This window comes from Miscanthus floridulus, chromosome 18, assembly GCF_019320115.1.
Source record: "Miscanthus floridulus cultivar M001 chromosome 18, ASM1932011v1, whole genome shotgun sequence".
Taxonomy (NCBI): Eukaryota; Viridiplantae; Streptophyta; class Magnoliopsida; order Poales; family Poaceae; genus Miscanthus; species Miscanthus floridulus.
Window position 1 is genome coordinate 87,176,740 of NC_089597.1, and position 20,214 is coordinate 87,196,953.

Genomic DNA, 20,214 nt, shown 5'->3' on the forward strand with positions numbered 1-20,214 from the left:
ATGCAACCATGGCCCATATCGTCGATTTATCTCCATAATTTGTTATGGCTCGCCGAATTTTTGCTGACTTCTCCGCCAACCGTTACGGCTCAGTAATTACTACTGTACAACCATTACTCCGGTATTTTCTCCATGATTTAATTTCTCCAAGATTTTCTCTTGTGGCTGGGGACTACATCAGCACTACGTCTTGGTTCCTCACCGCACTAGGGATTTTCTCCTGGCCACTGTTTCTGACCCTGACACCATGTGATCATGTCACCTACTATCAGGCTCGGGGACTAAGTGGGCACACTTCACCTTGCAGTGAATGTGCTTTTTCTCATTTCGAGGCTACGCTCAGGGACTAGCTGCCTGCTTGGCTGGTCTTCTACTATTTTTCTACTTTGGACCCTAGCACCACATGACTACGTCATCCACTATCAGGCTCGAGGACTAAGTGGGCACACTTCATGTTGCGGTGAGTGTGTTTGGTTCAATCTACAAGACTCCATGTCTCTGGAAGCTGAAGACAACTATCTCCTTTTCTCGTGGTCGGGCTCTAAGTGGGCACACTTGGACCACTACGAAGAAATTTTCAATTCTAAACTTGAGCTCCTTACACCCTTATGGCAAGCCATACTTGGGTTACACTGCTCGGCAATGGTTCACACTGCTCGGTGACAGTTCACACTACTCGGCGATGGTTCACGCTGCTCGGTGATGGTTCACGCTGCTCGGCAACTGCTCACAACTGCTCGACAACTCATCACGGTGGTCGGACCATGAGTTTGACTGCTCGGCTTTGTTTTCACTTGTTCGGACAAGCTCAAAGATGGCATTGCACAACGGGTACAAGGCGCTCAGGGACTAGCTATGAGGGGTACAACCTCGGGTACCCATGGCAGACCACATGGGCTACGTCTCTAGGGGTGTCCTAGCCCATGAGGTGAAGCCTTGTGGGGCACGACTGTAACACCCTAGGTGTTTGTCACAAGTTAAGTAATGGGTTTGAGCTCAAACATGACATGTCGAGTGATAATGAAGGTGTCAAGATCAAATCTACATGATGGAGCTCCAACTTAAACTTGGGCCATGCACATTTGCTTACATATGGACCCTTGTTAAGATTATGCAAGAGTAATGTTAAACATGCTTACTCTATGTACATTACATCCCCATGCATCCATCTAGACCCATGGAAAAGTTTCATGAAGTTTGGAATCAAAAAGTCACATGAAATGATAAGTCATTTCTTTGCAAGAATTACTTTAACAAGTAGATGGAAACCTATGACATCAACCAAACCTTGCAACCTTGCTCCAACAACTCTTATTGAACTCTACAACAAAAGTTATGAAGGGTTCGTGTTGAGCAAAGATGGAGAAAATATCCGAAAATCATGGAAACCCTAGATTCTATAGCAAAAAGGGCTTTGCGTTGACCGAGAAATAAAGTTAACTTCTGGACCAGATATGAGGTTTGACCAAAAATGAAAGTTGAATAAAAGTTTGATTATAACAAACTTTGTTAAAAGACCAAGTCATGATTCGGTTTCGAAATGGATCAAAACAAGGCTCAAAGTCTAATAGAAAAACTAAAATCAGCCCGACAGTGTTTGCAGTCCGGAATTCACTGACATCGACATTGACATCCCGCGTTCTCCAAATTTTGCTAAGCAACTTGAGTTGGTCCAAAAATAAAAGTTGAAGGTTATATTATGGAGAAGAGCATACAAAAAGTTGCACTGAGTTTGACCGAGTTTTGACCTCCGAAGGCGAGCTCCCGTGACTGTTATCTATGCGCTGACACTATCACTTTGGAGCACAGTTAATCACTAATCCATAGCCCTTATGGCAGTGCACCTTAAATAGAAATTGTAGAGCATTATGTGGGCTGCAACTTTGCTTTTGGGCCCATGTCCAAATTTGGCCTGCAAATGGCCCAAATCGGCTCCCCACCTTGCCTACTCTATTGCCCGCCACATGCTCGGTAAAACGCCCCAATGGGCGGCGCGTGTCTAGGGCATGGCTGCCATGCATAGAGCACTCCCGCCATGGCTGACGTGCGTCCAAGTGCCGCGCCACACGCTGCCTCACGCCCAGCACTCATTCGCTCGCCCTCCCATCGCCCTCTCGCTCCCTGCCTCTCGCTCGCTGTGGCTGCCATTGACGCTGAGCAAAAGCTTGAGCTGCCGCTGCTATAGCATGCTCCCTCTCCTCCTCTGCTGCAGTGCCTAGGCACGCCACGCTGCTCCTCCGCCGCCGTCTCTTCTCCGGCCGAATTCGCCGCTGCTGTCGCCAAAGTTGCCACTGCCCTGCTTGCCGTCCAGGCGCTGCTTGGTTGCGGCGCCGCTGCTGGCTGCAGCCGGCCAAGGCCAGGGCCAGGCACGGCCACGGCTGTCTGTGGCCAAGCCCCAGCACCGCCCCTCTATGGCCGCCGAAGCCCCTCCCCTGCCAGCTGAATCGGCCACCGGCCGGCCTTCGCCGACGACCTCCTCAGCTCTGTTCTGGAAGAAGGCGAGGGACTTCGCGCCAGAATTTGATGAAAGGGAGGGGTGTAACTGCAAGGATATAGACTTGAGTGAATAGTGCCAAGAAGGATCGATTCGCTGATGTTTAATTTGTGTTTTCCGCAGGGACCCCGATGCAAGATTTCAATTTCCTTTTTTTTCTCTGGTTTTTACAGATTTGAATGCCCCACTTTGAAAATCCGTAGTAATTAGTAGAAAAATCCTAAAATAACAAATGTGGACTTTTTGGAATCCTTGTGAAATTCTATATGTACTAGATCAATAATATTACATGTTTTAGTTTAAAGGTTTAGCTGTAAAAATAGATTTAGACAGTTAGGTTCTTAATGCTAGGCATGTCTTGTTCTTTTTATAACTGCAGTTATTTTACTCAAATAAATGTGAAATTTTTGTGGAGAGTTACTGATGTGATTAGTGATATCTGGTAAAAATTTCAGTATTTTAGGCTTGATAGTTTAAGATCTATAAAAATAACAATTTACCTGTATTGCCTTACCACTATTCTGAATAGGTCTGCAAGATTAAATTAATTGGCTTAGTTAGGTTATGAATCATGACTTAATGATAATACATGAGTTGTAGTACTTTTATTAAACTTTTCAAAAAGCTAAATATCATGATTTTTGGTTAAGTAGATCTTGAGTTATACTTGCTTAAATATCAGTGGCTGTTTCTGCCCAAACTTTGACAGGGTTACCTTGTTGGTATTGTGGAGCCTCCTTAATAGTAGAAATAGCTTTAGGTGTTTACAACAAAGTTGTTTAGAATTTGATAAGATTTCTAAAAAGTCTAGAACCACATTTATTGGACATGTATAACTCCAATTATAGCTGTTTAAAGTGGCATGTCAGTTTCTGTCTATGTTTTGGACAGAGATGCAATTATTGGATTAATTGACCCTTCTAACTGAAGAATCGTCTTAATACGAGAATAAGAAAGTTGTAGGTAACTTCCTAGGATTTTCAAAAAGTTATGGTTCATGTTTGTTGGAGGTCTAGAACTCCAGTTGTGCTTCTCTGAAGTTCTTATCAGTTTTCTGTACCACTGCTGTTGGATTGCATTTGCAGTTTTGCTTGTGCAATGATTTTCGTAGTGTAAATGATGTTTGCTATGGTTGTAGTGAATACAAAAGTTGTAGAAAATTCCATGATCTTGCTTGTGTTCAAGTTGTAAGGTCATAGGCCAGATAGTGTAGGAGTTATATGACTTTTAAGTCTTCTATCAGGTTTTGATTGTATTCTGAGCAGATCTGAAAGATGCTAGTGTTTGATCTAGTTAGGATTTAAATGAGCTTTTAGTGATAATAACAAAGTTGTAGATAATTCATGTATCTAGCTGCTGTTAAAATTTGGTGGTATTTGGTTTTGTGTTTTGTGAGTTATGCCTGTTTAAAGTTGGGTTACAGAATTGATTGCTCTCTGTCAATTGTGAACCAGTTTTTGTAAATGGGTATATTTGACTTAGTTAACTTGAGAATCATGCTAAGATTATAAAAAATGAATTGTAGACAATTTCATAAGCTTTCCAAAATGTCTTCTTTCAAGTCATTTGGATTTGTGTAACTCTAGTTATAGCTAAATCTTGTAGCTGTTGTTTGCATGTCCAGAAATTGACAGATTCCAATTATAGTTGTTTGCTTGTATATTGCTAAGTGTGGCTCATACCTTTGATGATGGTCGAGTTAGAGTACCTGAGATCTTGGGAAACTTGTGTCATGCTTGGTGTTGTCGTCTTCTTTGCCATCTTAGCATGATAGATTGTGTGATGTTTAAGTTAAGCATCGCAAAGTACTTAAGTGTGTTAGTGTAAACTATGCTTGTCTTGCTTGCTATTTTGTGATGCGTCTCATGGTACTATTCTTCATATTTATGCACTTGTATATTGCATCTCATCTAGGTACGCTAGATGCACCACGTGAAGGATGCGATGTTGGAGCCGAACCCAAAGACGGTGTATGGTGGACCTATCCCGAAGGTGGAAGGACTGGACAAGTGCTAGGACGGGAGATGCTCACTTAGCGAGTGTCATCTAACAAACACTAACCTAGTGTTGGATCCCAGGCAAGCCCTGGAGCATATTAAGCCTCCTAATTTCCAAAATGCAGTTAAAGTATTATTGTTACATATATATATTGTTGCATTAAGTTTAGGTGTTGGATGCAAACACTTGCTGCATTGGTTATCCAATCCTTGTCCAGATATTGATACCCTGAATCCTATGTAGTCCAGGCTTGTGTAGTGCTTAGCCCTGCTTTAACACGGTAGAAGTCAGGTGATTTCCTGTCACCTGCGAGATATAGGAAGATACATATGGCACGGTTGGCTATATTTGCTATCGTGGAAAAGAACCAGTCTTAATTTGAAATGAAGACCGGGCGGAGGCTTGCCGGTTTGCAGTGACTCCGTCTATGTCGATTAAGGACTGAATCTTGGAGCCTTTCCTATTCATGTTGAACGCATGCCTCTCTCTTAGTTGGCCGTGTCCGAAGACCGACCGCGAAGCCGAGTAGCTCAACTCAGGCCGGGAGTCGATAAGTATAAAGTACGCCTCGGAAGGGAGCCGTAGGCGTGAGTCCAAGGGCAGGTGATTTAAAAGTCTTGATCGTCTTGGCAGAAGGGTAATCCCTGAGAGTGCTGGCGCTGATCGAACCCGCGAATTTGGTTCCTGAGTTGTCCCAAAGGTGACCCACAGCTACCCTTGCAAAGTATGCCAGGGTGAGAGTTAGGAATACCCCCTCAGCTGAGTTGTAATTCGATTCGAGTCACAGTCTCTCCCGGTTAGTGAGAACTTGACGGGCTTATCTCCAAAGTAGATACACTAAATAACATAATGGTTCAGAAATGATGATATGATGATGACAGCCTTATTATACCTGCTATGGTTAATATTGTTTGCTCCTAATAAGTGAGTGCTCTAGTATAGGTGCAAATCTAGTGGACAGGTAAATGATGATAAACTTGATGCGAAGTTTAAATAGGTTACTATATTCATAAGCTCTTTTATGCAACTGTGTCAAGCTAGCCCACCTCATAAGCCTTGCATGACCCTTGGTGTCCGTTATTTCTGGTTTTGACGGGTAAGTCTAGCTGAGTACCTTCTCGTACTCAGGGTTTATCCCACCATGTTGCAGGTGAAGTTCTTGGCCTGTTGAAGATGGTGGCTAACCGCCGATGGGCTCGGTGATTCTATAGTTACTTCTCATCTATATGCTTTTGTTGGATGATGTCACTTATGCTAGAAATGTATTTGGAACATATATTAATGTAATCTTTTGAAAGCTATATTGTTTTCACTAATCGGTTTTGAAACCCAAACTTGTACTATTATTTGTGAATCCACTTGTAATATTACTTTCCGCTACAACCCTGCGTATGTGATGTGTATTTGCTTAATCACGCGATCTTGGTTGTGATGTTGATTTACCGAGGTCTTTTGGGATACTCGGCGGACTACCGGGTTTATATGAGTGAAAGTATGCGCGTGTCAACGTGTTAGTGGGGACAACCATACTTGATCTTGTATAAATTGGGCAGTTCTGTTACAACTCTGCTCGGCGCCTCCCGCAAGATACTGGGAAGATATCCTAAAGATGCTACGAGATCTGTTTGGATACGTATGATCCCATGATTCCTATAATCTGTTATTACTTTCCGGTTATCTCTCATATCTAACCAACTTGTAACCCTACCCCCTGGACTATATAAGGTGGGCAGGGCCCCCTCCAAACTGACGCAATATCATATGATAGGCAATACAAACCAATAGACCATAGGAGTAGGGTATTACGTCATATTGATGGCCTAAACCTGTCTAACTCGTGTGTCTCTATTGCCTTCTTGTTCTTGATTACACTCCTCTCTACTAATCAATCTACCATCGTGGGATACCCCTCGGAGGACTACCGATGATATTCTATCGACAGCACCCGTTAGAGGGATCTCTTGCTCAGGCTACATGAGGTAGCAGATTGTATCTTGATAGATTGAAGCTGAGTTCTTGAGTCTGAGTGGAAAACAAACTAGGTCTTCATCTTGGACTTTAGATGGGATCTCTATCTCGGACAATGGTGACACGTTTGAGTGGGAGTCTTGATTGATGGTGATCTCTTGAGTCTGAGTTGGATCAGAAAACAAGAGGTGCAAAAACTTCTTGGCAAGTTGATATAGCATGGTCATCGAGACATCTGGTGAAGCTTGAGGCGCCGAGATCTCCATGAGATGACTTCGGAGCATGCCATTGTCGTCTACTATGCAGATCCAGGAGCCAAAGATGAAGGTGGTTCTCATCGAGAAAATCATGTCATTGAGGTTGGCCAAGCTCTCGATCACAAAGTCGCCAAAAGCTTATACCTGGCGCGCTAGCTGTCGGTGTTTGATGACCAGCAACTCATCATGGGGGTACCTAGGACAATGTTTGAAGGGCTTTGGCATATGCAGAACTCAATAGTAAATGCAAAGAGATGAATGTTTTATACTAGTTTGGGCCCTATTGTCGAGTAATAGTCTTTATGTCCAGTCGGCATGTAGCCTTTTGGGTTGGATTGATTGATATGATTGTGTGTACAAGGGGTGCATCATAGCTCTCTTTATATAGGGGAGAGAGGGTAAGGGCACATATCTAGTCCTAACCGATTACAATAGAAGAGTCCAAATCCTATTATAGAATCTAGTTTTCATTGTAAGCCAACTAGATCAACCTGGAATAGCTTGAAGTCCATGCCACCTTGTCTCATGTCCTTCAACAGGTCATGGGCAAGCCCAGGGCCCATCCAGGTAGCACCACTATGGGGAACCCCTAGGACCTTGGTCCATTAATCATTAGCTACTTAGCCACACATTTGGAACTGTCTGTACAAACAATGGCATGTTCCACCTTAAATTGCTGATCAATCTTTCCTCCTTATCAATTATAGGGTCAAATTGACTAGCATGCCCTAGGTCATGACCATCTGGTCTGCTGTTCTCCTAAGCCCGAAGAGAGCTCAGGATCTACTCCATGCAGTTTCTCTCGACATGCTCGTATGCTGGTGATGAGGCTTGACCCATCATGTTCTTGCCATCAACATAGCTTGGCATGCCCAGTGGAAACACAATCATCAACATGGATAACCAGATGATCCTTAAGGTCAACCTTGAAGACTTACCCAATGAGCAAAGGGTGCTCATCGACAAGATAGCGGAGGAGTTCTGAGAGAAGTGTCTTCTGTCTTACAGTAGGGCATGTGATTTAGTTGTTCAGAAGACTCCATTGGCAAGGGTCCTCCTGCATGGCTAGAGTGATCTGAACGAGGAAGCTGAAGCAAGAATTGCTACCCAGATGGACCACAAGACTATTCATGAAGCATTCACAAATCACAATTAGGTGCTAGCCAATACAATTGGCAATGTCATGAAAGAAGTTTTCTTTGGAGCACCGGTTGATCAAGTGGGACCATCATACTTCAATGGCTTTAATCCTTCGGTTGTGGGAAGCAATGTGCCTAGTTCTAGTCAGTGGCCAAATGGTGGACAATTTCAATAGCCACTAATACAGCAGCTTCCAGGAGGACAAGCTCAGGATCTTCAGGCTCAGCCAACAGTAGGGGGACAAGGTCAAGCCTTGTCAATAGTGGGGAGCAAGATCAAGCCCTATCAATAGTAGGGGGAAAGGTCAAATGACAGAGGGGCAACCACTAGCGTAGCAGTCACCAAGTGCCCCTATCACACAGGCAACTTAGCTTCCTACTAGATAAAACCAGGTGTATTCAGTCTAGCAGCCAACCTCACCAATCACCTAGCAGGTTGTGCAATGGCTGGCTCAAGGGAAATTTAGTACCTCATATCAGATGCCATAGTTAGCCCATAAAATTGCTCCATCACTACAGAGGATCATCGAGAATGTTGATCCAAATTATTTCAATAGTCAATTGCAGGGATATGCAACTCATAATGCTCAGATCAACTATCTAGAAGGATATCATTTGGTTTCGAATCCAACACGTATGAACTTTTGCCACATCCTGGGTATCAGAATCCTTACAATTATAATGCTTAGCAACTACAGCAATCTTAGGCCCAAGTACAACACTCTCTGGCTTAGGATCAACAAGTTCAAGTACAGGGCTCTCAGGCTCAGACTCAAGGGTAGCTGAGACAACAAGTTGCTGGCATGAACGCTGATGAATTAATCAATAGGATAACTGCTATGATGTCGAGCTAGTTTGGTCTAAAGTCTAAAGGATAGGTTGGCTCTTACCAATGCCCATACACAGCTTGGTATGATATTGAGCAACTCCCTCCACGCTACAGAATCCTAGATTTCTCCAAATTTACTAGGATAGATGAGATGACAACCATGGAGCATATCTGCCGCTATCTCATTCAACTCGGGGATGCATCTATTGAGGAGGCACACAAAGTTTGATTCTTTCCCTTGTCCCTGTCTGGACCGGCCTTCAGTTGGTTTTCATCACTTGAACCAAACTCGATCATAGGATGGGCCAATCTAGAGAATAAGTTCCATGCATACTTCTATAGTGGGACAGGAGAGAAGAAGATTACAAATTTAACAAGCATGAGGCAGAGGAACAATGAGTCAGGCTTTGAGTTCATTCAAAGATTCATAGAAGGAAGGAGCCGATATTACTCATTGAATCTGTCTGATGGCCAATTGGCTGAATTGGCCCTTCAAGGGATGTCTCCAGTAATCAAAGAAAATTTTAATGGCTAGGAATTCAAAAACTTAGCTCACTTAGTCCAGAGAGTGTCTACTTTTGAAGGCCAGCTTTGGACCATGCGCAAAGAAAAATATTTGAAGGGTACTGCTGCTATGTCTGATCCATATGATGCAGACTCTAACGAAGATGATCCAGAAGTTGGAACCGCCGAGTGGACTTGGGACAAGGTTCCTGTATCTTTTCCATGGGAGAAGGAGACAGAAAATGCCTATGATTTTGACATCAAGAAGGCCGATAAGATCTTCAATTTGCTTTTGGAGAAGCGGTTGAGGTTACCTGCAAATCATGTGGTACCTTCGACTGCAGAACTTAAAGGGAAGAAATACTGCAAATTTCACAATGCTACTAATCATAACACTAATGAGTGTAGAATCCTCTGCTTACATATTTAGAATGCCATTAAGCAAGGGAAGATCAAGTTTGAGCCAGCAAAGATATCAACAATGGACATAGATGGGCATCCTTTTCCAAGAGTGCATATGGTGGAGTTCTAGTTGGCTAAAGGAAAGACAAAGGTCTTAATGTTGACTAAGGCCAAAGAAGATGGGTCAGTCAACCCCATGGTTCATATATTGGCTAATGAATACAAGAAGGTTAAGTAGCAATGCGATCAGCAAAAGAGCCAATATGATCAAGGTGAGACATCTAGAGCTGGTGCTATGTGTCCTCGTGTGACTTATAGAATCTTGTTGAATAAGTGGCAACACCAGAAGGAGAAGGACTACCAGTGCTGGCTTGAAGAAGAAGAATATGAGCGTCGGTGCAAAGAAGAGAGGCATAAAAGAGAACAAGCTAAGTTACATTGGAACTGTCCTTTCTTCAGACACTGCTAGAACGAAGGTTTGAAATTACCCACAAGACATAACTGCCCAAAGTGCAGCAATCAGTATTCTAAGTTTAGGCAATCTCAAGCCAACCGTCGATCCATCCATGAGCATTTGAGTTATCAATCTAACAACATGGATCGACACGTAAAAAATGAAGGAGTTCACGATCGGCTAGGTAAGTGTGTGTATGATTAGAGCTGGGCTGGCCGTGATGAAGAGAAAGAGTATGTTTGGCAAGAGGGACAATGGTGTTCAGGCTAGCCGTGATGATTAGAGTATGTTCACAATCTAAAAATGAAGGAGCCAGAAAAGAAGAGTTCAATGCTTGAGGAATAGAGAATTAGAAGCTTAGAAGTATAGAAGACCTTAGACATGGCGTGTCAAGCAAACAGCCGATAAGGGTAAGCCATCGACTAATATTGATATGGTCTTTATCTTACATGTAGAATTCAGAGCTCCCTCCAAGTATGAACAAGAAGAGTCCGATGGAGAAAGATTTGATGAAGAAGAATTAGGTGAAGCAGTGGCTCAGCTAACCCTCCAGTCCTAACAAGCTATATTTGACAAACCGTCTCAGCATCGGCACTTGAAGGCTTTATACATGAATGGATTTGTCTATGGGAAGCCGATGACCAAGATGTTAGTCGATGGAGGTGCTACGGTTAATTTGATGTCGTATACCATGTTCCGTAAGCTTGAAAAAGGTCCTGGAGATTTGCTCAAAACTAACATGACGCTAAAGGACTTCGGAGGTAATGCATCTAAGACATAGGGGCAGTTAACTTCGAATTGATGATTGGGAGTAAAACTCTACCTACTACTTTCTTCATCATCGATGGCAAAGGAACATACGGTCGACTTATTGGTCATGATTGGATCCATGCTAATTGATGCATCCCTTCGACAATGCACCAATGCCTTATCTAGTGGCAAGGAGACAATGTTGAAGTTGTTCAAGCCGATACATCTGTAAGTGTGGCAGCTACCGATCTGGCCTATTGGGAGTTTGAAGATTGCGAGTGTTTCACTAGTAGAGTCTAGGAAGGAGGCATTATTAGGATCAACGATGAACGCCAACAGCCAATCCAAGCAATCGGCTTTGAAAGTTTATTTTGATAAGTTCTTCAGTTGATTCATCTCGAAATGGCTAGACATCGCCTTTATAAATTAGTTCATGGAATATAGCTATTTTTGTTTCGATGAACAAGACTGGGCCCAGACGTATTAAGTTTTAAGGATTTGGTAGCTGATGGTTTTGTATATTTCGTGATGGTAATTTATTGTTCAAGATTATCATCGGCTATTTTAGAGAACATTTTCTTATGAAGAGTGGCCAATCTGAAATGTCATCAAGTGCTGACAGCCGATACTAGCAGACTATCACCTTTAGAACAAAAAATGAAGATCCTAACTTAGCCTAAGGAGGCAAAAGCTGGTGCGGTACGCATCGCCTATAGCACAAAATAAAAAGAAAAATATGAGTCATATGGAAAAGCATCAGTGGCGAAACATTCACACAGAATCAAACAAAGAGATAAACATAGAGGAAATAGACTGAGTTTTATTCATGATTGGGACCCTAAATACAAACTACGGGCCAAAGAAAACGTTGTTCATGATTCCTTCGACCGAAGAAGTATTCGCCACGGCGTCGATGGCCCCTTCAAAACTCACCACCAGATCATGATGGTCGTCGATGCTTGCAAAGTCGGGCTACAACCATCAAAGCTCGTGCCCAGAGCGCACTTGGGCAATGGTCAGGGCGACCATAGCCCCATGGTGGATGCCATGAAGAGCGATCTCCTCGGCGTGCATAGGGATGTCTTGGAGGCGGTTTGCCAGTAGATCACCTCAGGCATTCAGAGCCCTAGTGGCATTGTTCACCGCCAGATGGAGGGCCTCCAATTGCTTCGTCAGGGCTATAGTAAGGTGGACAGGAATCATCAAGAAGAGCATAATGGAGCAAAATGATAGAGGAATAGGGTTTGTTTTGAGGATCTTCCCAGTGCCCCTGGTGTCAGATTCTGCTAGTTGCACCCAGGTGGCACTACTCTCCCCCTCCACTATGGTGAGAGCAGTTTGGGAGGCAATCAAGGCATCCTCTAGATGCTTAGTTTCGTGGGTTGCCTCCCAATGATGACGTGGTGCCTTGTTCCATACATGAAGATAACACCAGGCATCATCTCCATTATATGAGTTAGAGGAATCATTGGAGGAGGCTGTTGATGCCGTCGGCTGGGCCTCAAACCTCGCTAGCATATTTTGGACGTCGGCCTGAGTGATAGTCCTACGAAATGGGACATTACCAAGTTCATATGATTATCAAAAGATTTGGAATGTAAATCCAACATACCCTAGGATGCGGAGGCGCTGGCGTGGAGGGAGATCCTCTTCTGGTACATCTCCAGCAGGGCACTTGTCGTCCGCTATCACTCTTGGCAAGATTGGTTTTTAGATCAAAAGACAAGAAAAGGGACTTGTGCGAAGGCCAAAATAGGGGCAAGTGCAGATGTGGCCTCTTGGTTATCCCCTAGAGATGTGTATTTAAAGCCAAGGCAAGTGTTAATAGGCTTATTGAGACATGTTGGATTAAAATGCAGTTCATGGAAGGCAAGAGGCCATTCCAGAAATTGGGGAAGCCACACATGGCCAAATGAGAAAGCAGTGGTTATAGTCACCGCGGACTCAAAAATTTCATTTGTTGGAATTATCAATGCATTCGCTCAGTTCTGGCTCATGGATTTCAAGGCTCATTCACCATAGTTTTGAGTTTTTGTTCGCATCTAGAGGTTTGGCCTAGGAGGTCAGGATTGGTAAACGAACTATGGTAGGTCGGATCTCACTAGTAAGGACAAATGATTGCTGATACAATGGCTAATGATGACTAAAGGGTTTTTGTGCCTGATAAAGAGTTGCATCGGCTAAGTATCTATGATGGAAATGTCACAAGCTGAGAAAACAAGAGGATCAAAGATTACAAGTTTAATGCTGCTCGAACTACACTCAAGGCATCTAAGCAAATGGCATCGGCTTCTTCAATTAGCCATTTGTCTTCATCAACCGATCTAGAGATGACTTTATTTTTCTGACTCTAGATAATCATGAGCTCATTGTATCTGCCAGTCATCTCTGCCTTCTTCTCATCGATCACCTTGGGGACCTGGGTTGAATTTGCTTCTTCGATTTGAATTGAGATGTTGATCTCCTCTAGTCTCGCCAAGAGCTATTCCCGTCTAGTCCTCAGCTGACCAAGTTTTCCCTAGATCTTAGAAGGGGTGCTCTTCAAATCATCAATTAGTTCCTTCAATCGGATCATCTCCCATTCAGTTGATTCTTCTCTAGCACCCAAGTTGCTTTGAACTTTGCGATCAGTTAACCGCTGCTTGGCTCACATCACTTTGGGGGCTTGACCTTCGATGAAATCAATGGGAGATAGAGTGGCAAGAAGGTCTTGGTTTAGCTCTTCCTTAATAGCCAAGAAAATATCTTGAAGTGGCTTTGCATTGCAGACCAGATTGACTATATCTTTCTCTAAGTGGGGCAGCATCGATTGTAGCCGATCTCTAGTTGTAGCAGACAAGACAATTTCTTCCTAGTGAGTCTTGGGAGTGGAGGAGCTTACTTCACCTTCTTCCACATTGTCTCTGATGTTGAAAGAGAAAATGTTTAGAGAAGGCGGGCTATGTGCCTATGGGAATATGTTCATATTAGAATAAGTGACAAATGCTCGACTCGTGGATCATTATAGAGTAGTAATTACCTTTTTCTCTGGAAGAGAAGGGATAGCCAGTGGCCGACTCATGTCATCATTGGATATTCCAATTAGCTCTTTGGGTTCTACTTAAACAAAGAAGATTTAAAGACAGTTGAGGGGGTCAAAATGGAGAACTGATCCTAGACCAAAGTTTGTAGAAAGGGGTGTGGAAGCAAGGGGCCTATAGAAGAAAATCAAAGGGTATAGTTGAAGCTAACCTTTAGTTGATTGGTGAATAGCTTGAAATCCCTCGACAGGAGTATCAATTTGGCTCTTGGGAGCACCTATGGCATCTTCCTTTTCCTGATCGTCGACCAGTTGGGTAATTGGTAGTTAATAGACAAGCAGAGGGGTTTAACATTCAGAGAAATGAGCATACCTGGGTCAATGATTTACTCGGATAACCTCCCTTATGATCTAACTCTCTGATTAGGGACTACAGAAGATCGATTTTCTTTTTAAAGAACATAATGAGTCAAGCATTCATATGGCCAGTACCTAGAAAATACCTTGGTTCCTCTTGATGATGATGCATGTGTAATCTGTTCTTCAATTTCCCCTTAGATGATCGGTAGAGGATTGGCCTAAGATGAGGATGGTTAGTCGATTATAGGATAGTTAGCAGGAGAAGCATAGAAACTTACTTCAGTAACGACATCAGCAAGGGTCGACAATGGACGCACGCTGACCATATCTTCAATAGTGACTGATGACGTGCCGAACCCCATTGCTCCCAAAGCCTAGACCAGGGGGTTCTACCATGAGGGGTATGCAACGACCATTGGCCTCGAGGAACCCAAACTCGGCAAACTTGAACAAGATAATTTTTGGGCTTGTAGTAAAGTCACCTGGGCAGTCGGTGATGTCATCCCTAAAGGCTTTCACGCCTTCTTGTGCGAGGGGGTCTTTGGTGGATTGACTTTGGAAGCCTTACATTTTGAAGAAGAAAACTCATGTAGAATGACAGGGGCTGTTGGGGTCCTCCTCATGGTTGTCGGAGAAGGGGCGTTGCATCCTATTCTTGGGTTTGGACACCAGGCGAGGTATTTGATTGATTGGTTACTTCTGCTAATGGAAGGAGGGATAGAATCAACGTCCTATAGAGAGAAGCAAAGATGAATTATTATACCAAAAAGAATCAATTAACGACGTTTGCTTACCTTGGCATCGAATGGAAAGATTGGATCTAGTGTCAAACAATAGGGGATTGCCAACTGATGAAATAGGTGTTGAGCCCACTCTTGCCACCATTCGTTGAAAAGGTTCGAAATGAAGGGGCCATATTTCCATGTTGTTAGTTCTATCTAAGGCAGAGCTTCCTCAAATTTGAGGATCTGAACAAATTCAAGACTTTTAGTCAAATGCTCCCTGGGTGTCAATTTGTTGGCAAAGAATAGCCTAGGTGGCAGCTAACCAAGGTCGAGCTGACGAGCTGTAGTCGCCGAATTGTAAAATTCATAAGAAGTAGGTGGCTTCTCTTGGCCATGTCAGAACTCTATTGGGAGTAGTCTAGGCTTTGTAATGCATTGAAGGATAGCTCTCGAAGATGGATCTCTACAAGCTGATTCAGACCTAAACTTATAAGGATTTGTGAATTCATCAATTGGGAGATAGGCAAACCACGTCAAAGTATCGGTAGAAAATCCTTTGTAGAATCTCCTAAAAACTTTGACGATGTCGAAGGGGATAGTAATCGTCGATGCTGCTTCACCAAAAGATGAGCGTCCACGAAGCTTCTGTTCCTAGTCTAATAATTTTTCTTGCTCCTCTGAATAATTAGAAGAGGGGAAGTTTAGATTCCTCAAGTCAGCAGCTACCATCTTGTGCATATACAGGTTGAGCCATAATTGCAATAACCACCAAGGTCCACTAATTGTGCCAATTGGTTTGTTTTCCAACATAATCTTGGATACCTAATCCATCAGACGATAAAAGGATCCTAACAAATACTTTCTGAGAGGTATATCGACACTGTTTGTTAGACATTCTGCCAGGTAAAGGTTGTTGCTAGTTGGCGCACAAGATGGCTTGCAGAAGACATGTTTCTCTAGCCACATGTTCAAAAACGTCACGTGCTCTTTCTCATTGATAGTGCCAGGTTTCTTATGATTGGCCATGTAGCCAGTCCATCCCCCTCCTTTCAAATTTCCTAGTTTGAAGGATGATTTGTTGAGGAGATTAAAGGGTTGTAGAGGACCAGTGATTTTAAGGCTGGTCAGCATGAAGATGTCGGCCAAACTAATCATCATCAAGCCATGACCAAAGATAAAAGCATTAAAAGCATTAGACCAGAAGTAAGATGCTGCTTTCAATAGTGGCTCATTTCTCTTCATAGGAGATAATGATAGAGTAATGCATTGATCCAAATCATAAGGGCCTAGTTGGCTCACTCTACATCTACTACCCTGCCCTATGGTACCAATCTCTCCATCCTTTAAGGGGGAGCGGCCAAGCTCTGAAAGTATATTCCCAAGCCAAGGGATTCATGATTGATTGCCTAAATGGGAGCCTATCGGTCTCTAAGTGGATTAGTTTGGTAGGATCAGGATTGCTAGTTGGTCCAAGGTAATAACCATGGAGAACATCAGATGATGGGATCAAGTTTCACCCCAAAGTTCCTAGGAGCAAAGCAGAGACTAAATTAAATCCAAATTTCATTTTTTGACCTCTAAGACCAGAAGGGGTGGATCTGAACTAGAAACTAAAGCAAAAATTGAGGAATAGTTGATAGGGAAGGTCTTGGTTCATACCTCTCAAACATGATCAGCGGTCACCATTGATGAACTTAAGAGATTAGATCTGAATCTATGGACGAGCATCGATGCTGTGGTCGCCTGACTAAGCTCCCGTTCCTAAGATTGTGTGGAGAATGGTGGGTGCTCTAATGGATCAAAATTCTGAATCTACTAGGGTTTAGAGCTCAGGAAAGTTATAGCCGTTGGCGAGTGGAGCAAAAGGAAGAAACAGGAGCAGAATGGACAAATGAAATAAATGAGGGCAATTTGGGAATTTACAACAACTTTCGACCTAGATGAAAAATCAGGATGAGCGGTTGAAGAGTGCAACGCGTGCGACGGTCGTAAGTGGTAATTTTGGAATAAAATTATTTTTATCCCAAAATTGGGGAGCATGTGTTGACACCAAAATTTGGTTCGAATGTGGAAACCCTGAGTTTCGAGAATTACCAAAGAAAGCCAAAACAATCAGCAAAATCGGCTGAGTTGCCAACAGAATGAGTGGATGAGATGATGACATCTCGAGAAGTAGGCCTCAACGATAAAGACGACATGAAATAAGACAAGAAGACACATCGGACTCCGTAGAAAGGAAAGATTGGAGTCCAAGTTATCATAATTTAGGAAGTCTTCTTCTCTTTCCCAAGATTTGTAACCGGTCTTGTTTGACCTGGACTCATAGTCAAGCCTCGGGTATAAATATTGAACCCCGGCTATTGTAATAGACATCTCTCATCGATCAAACAAATAAGTACCTTTACTTTTTCAGCTTATGCCACCTCTTAGGAGTAGGAGTAGAGTAGATTTTGGCGAGTTCTTTAACAAGCAGGGCTGCATCGGTTAGGTCCGACCTCCAGTTTGTTTGTGAGTATTCGTCACGACTTATACCTTGTTTGTAAGGCTGCATCGGTTAGGTCTAACCTCTTGCAAGCTTTGTATAAGTTAGTTATCATCAGTTAATTATAAGGTTGCATCGGTCTGGCTTGTATCTCTTACAATTACCGATACAAGTTACCCTTTGATTCTTATCAAAATTTGTACGGTTGCATCGGTTCGGCTCGATCGCATACAAATTTTGATACAAATTAGTTATCGATTAAATCTATTAAGATTGATAGGGTTTCCTTGTTGTTTTTAATAGATTTGCTAGTTATCAATCTTGTTATAATTAGTATTCTTACTATTTGTAACAATATCACCCCTTACCCGATTAAGATTGAAATGAATCGGCTTTATATCTCTTTGAACTATCGTCTTGTTGCTTTACCCTGTTTATATCTCGCTTTGACGATGGTTTTGGTTAGATTAGCTATTTGGATCCAATCTTGATCGAAGATAGCATGTGGTCAAGGTGTGTTTAACCCTAAGTAAGCTTGCTAGTTGATGAAATCTAGTCTAGAACTACTATTATGGCTGCCATCGATCCGGTCGACCCCCACTGTTAGCACTATAGATTGGAAATCACCAGGTAGTAAGTCTTGCTTATGGTCAAAGCATTGTTCACCTAAACGGTCATTTAGCTCATTTAAACACTGTGTAAACGCTACATGGTGGTATGCCATTTTTGCTTAATCAACCGTTTATCCCATTTAATTGTCCGTGTAGCCCGTTTAATGGACCGTTTAGTCTGAATAATGGTGAAACAGTAGGTGACTGACTATTTACCATTTAGCATTTAGGAAAACATTGGGTCAAACATAGCATGTGGCTGCATGCTATGTCTGCATTGGCTATTTAGCCGATCTCTTGTGCTTTCACGATCATAGCATATTTTCACGATTCCATTAAGCATATATAGATTCATATTCTTTGAAGGTTTAACCTGTTATCTTTATCATGGATGCATCGGTCTAGCTCGAACCCCACTGTTAGAGATAGTAGATTGGATCTGATAAGTGTATGGACTTATCCATGTTTAATGGTCGAGTGCTTGCATGTTATGAGTTTACTTTCACTGGAATCAACTATTTTAGCCGATAGCCTGCCTATTGAGAATATATTGCCTATTTACATGCTTTTACTTATTTTTATCTTGGTTAAAAGCTAGTACTTTTCTCAATTAAGATGAATGCTTTCATGCCTACTTTTTACACCTTTGCATGTTCTTATGATCATCAGCTATTTAGATCTATACAATTGAGTAACTGATAATTGATGATATGCTCGTTTTACTTATCATGCATCATGAACATGTTGGATATCGACTCTCTAGTCGATAGCCTTATATCATCAGCTACTTAGCCGCATATTTGGAACTATCTGGACAAACACCGGTATGTTCCACCTTAAATTACTGATCAATCTTTCCTCCTTGTCAATTACAGGGTCAAATTGACGAGGACATCACTTCTTTAGAGGTACCCGCTGATCCTTGAACCGTCATGCAAGGTCCAATGACCCGGGCTCGAAAGCGACAACTCAATTTAGAGGTGAGCTCGTTCTTAAGCGATACTTTTCATACTTTTGAGAATAGACTACTACCTAATGATGTTATCTTAGGAACATTGGAGAGGGTCATGAAGGACTTAGAGGAAGTGGTGGAGGTGATGATGACCAGCAAGGACGTCCAACACAAGCCGGAGGCCTAGTCCAACAAGAATTCGAGTCTGCCTTGGCCTACAAGACCAGTCTGCCTTAAACTGGTCACCCAGGATGCATCCGGACTCCGTTTTCGATGATCCACATATGGATGGAAAGCTAATTTGATAAGGAAGCCAATCCAAGTGGTGTCACGTCAAAATCTGTTCAGAATCAACAGGAATCATCGAAACAAGTCAGCGTCTAGAATCTACCAGGGTGCTGCGACACCGTCTTTTGGTCCGATGGACCATGTATCGAGTTTGGGCCCATTAGGGGCGCATCCAGGGGTCTTGCACGACCCTAGAGTCTTCATAAATAGCCACCGCCCCTCCTTTAGGGTTCGGGTTTTGCTTAGATTATTCTATCAAGAACAGTTTTGCTGTTCATCGGTTTGTGAGACCCCAACTCGTGAGATTAATCATTCATCTGCAATTTGGTTGCTTTCTTTCTTGTTTTTGCTTGTGTTCTTCATTGCACAGGCAGGGATTAGCCTTCTTGGCAAGGTCAACCTGGTCTGTGACTTGGTTGATAACCAGAGGAGCTATGGTGCTAAGATTGCAGGGTTCGATCTTTCGATCTGAAGCCGGATCGGTGTGTCATTCTCCGCCACAACGATAGTTACCATCACCTAACGGAAGATCGGGATCCCCATCTCCATTAAGTGGTAATCAGAGCTAAGGTATACCATCAAGTTCACTTTTATTCCCTAGTTTTGAGTGTTTCACATTCGTCCCATAGTCCAGTGCCATACTCGTTTTTCCTGTCCTAGAACCTTCCGTGCCATAGCCTTTGCATATTTCAGTTTTAGAGTCTATTGTGTTGAGTTTGTGTCCTAGTCGAGGTCTTGTTGCTGGTTAGGTCATGTTAGAGTCCAGTTCGTGTGTTTTCCCCCATCGTTTCCATCAAATCTTGGCTGTTGTGACCAATTTTGCACACATTGTTCCCGTTTTGTTATCTAATTCGAAGCCAATTCTTAAAACTGGTCTAGTTTTCGCATATGAACTCTGTTTTCGATGTTCCATATATGCAAATCGATCAGAAAACTTTTTTGGATCCGTCCATCCCCTGTCTTGTTGGGGTTCAAAATTTTT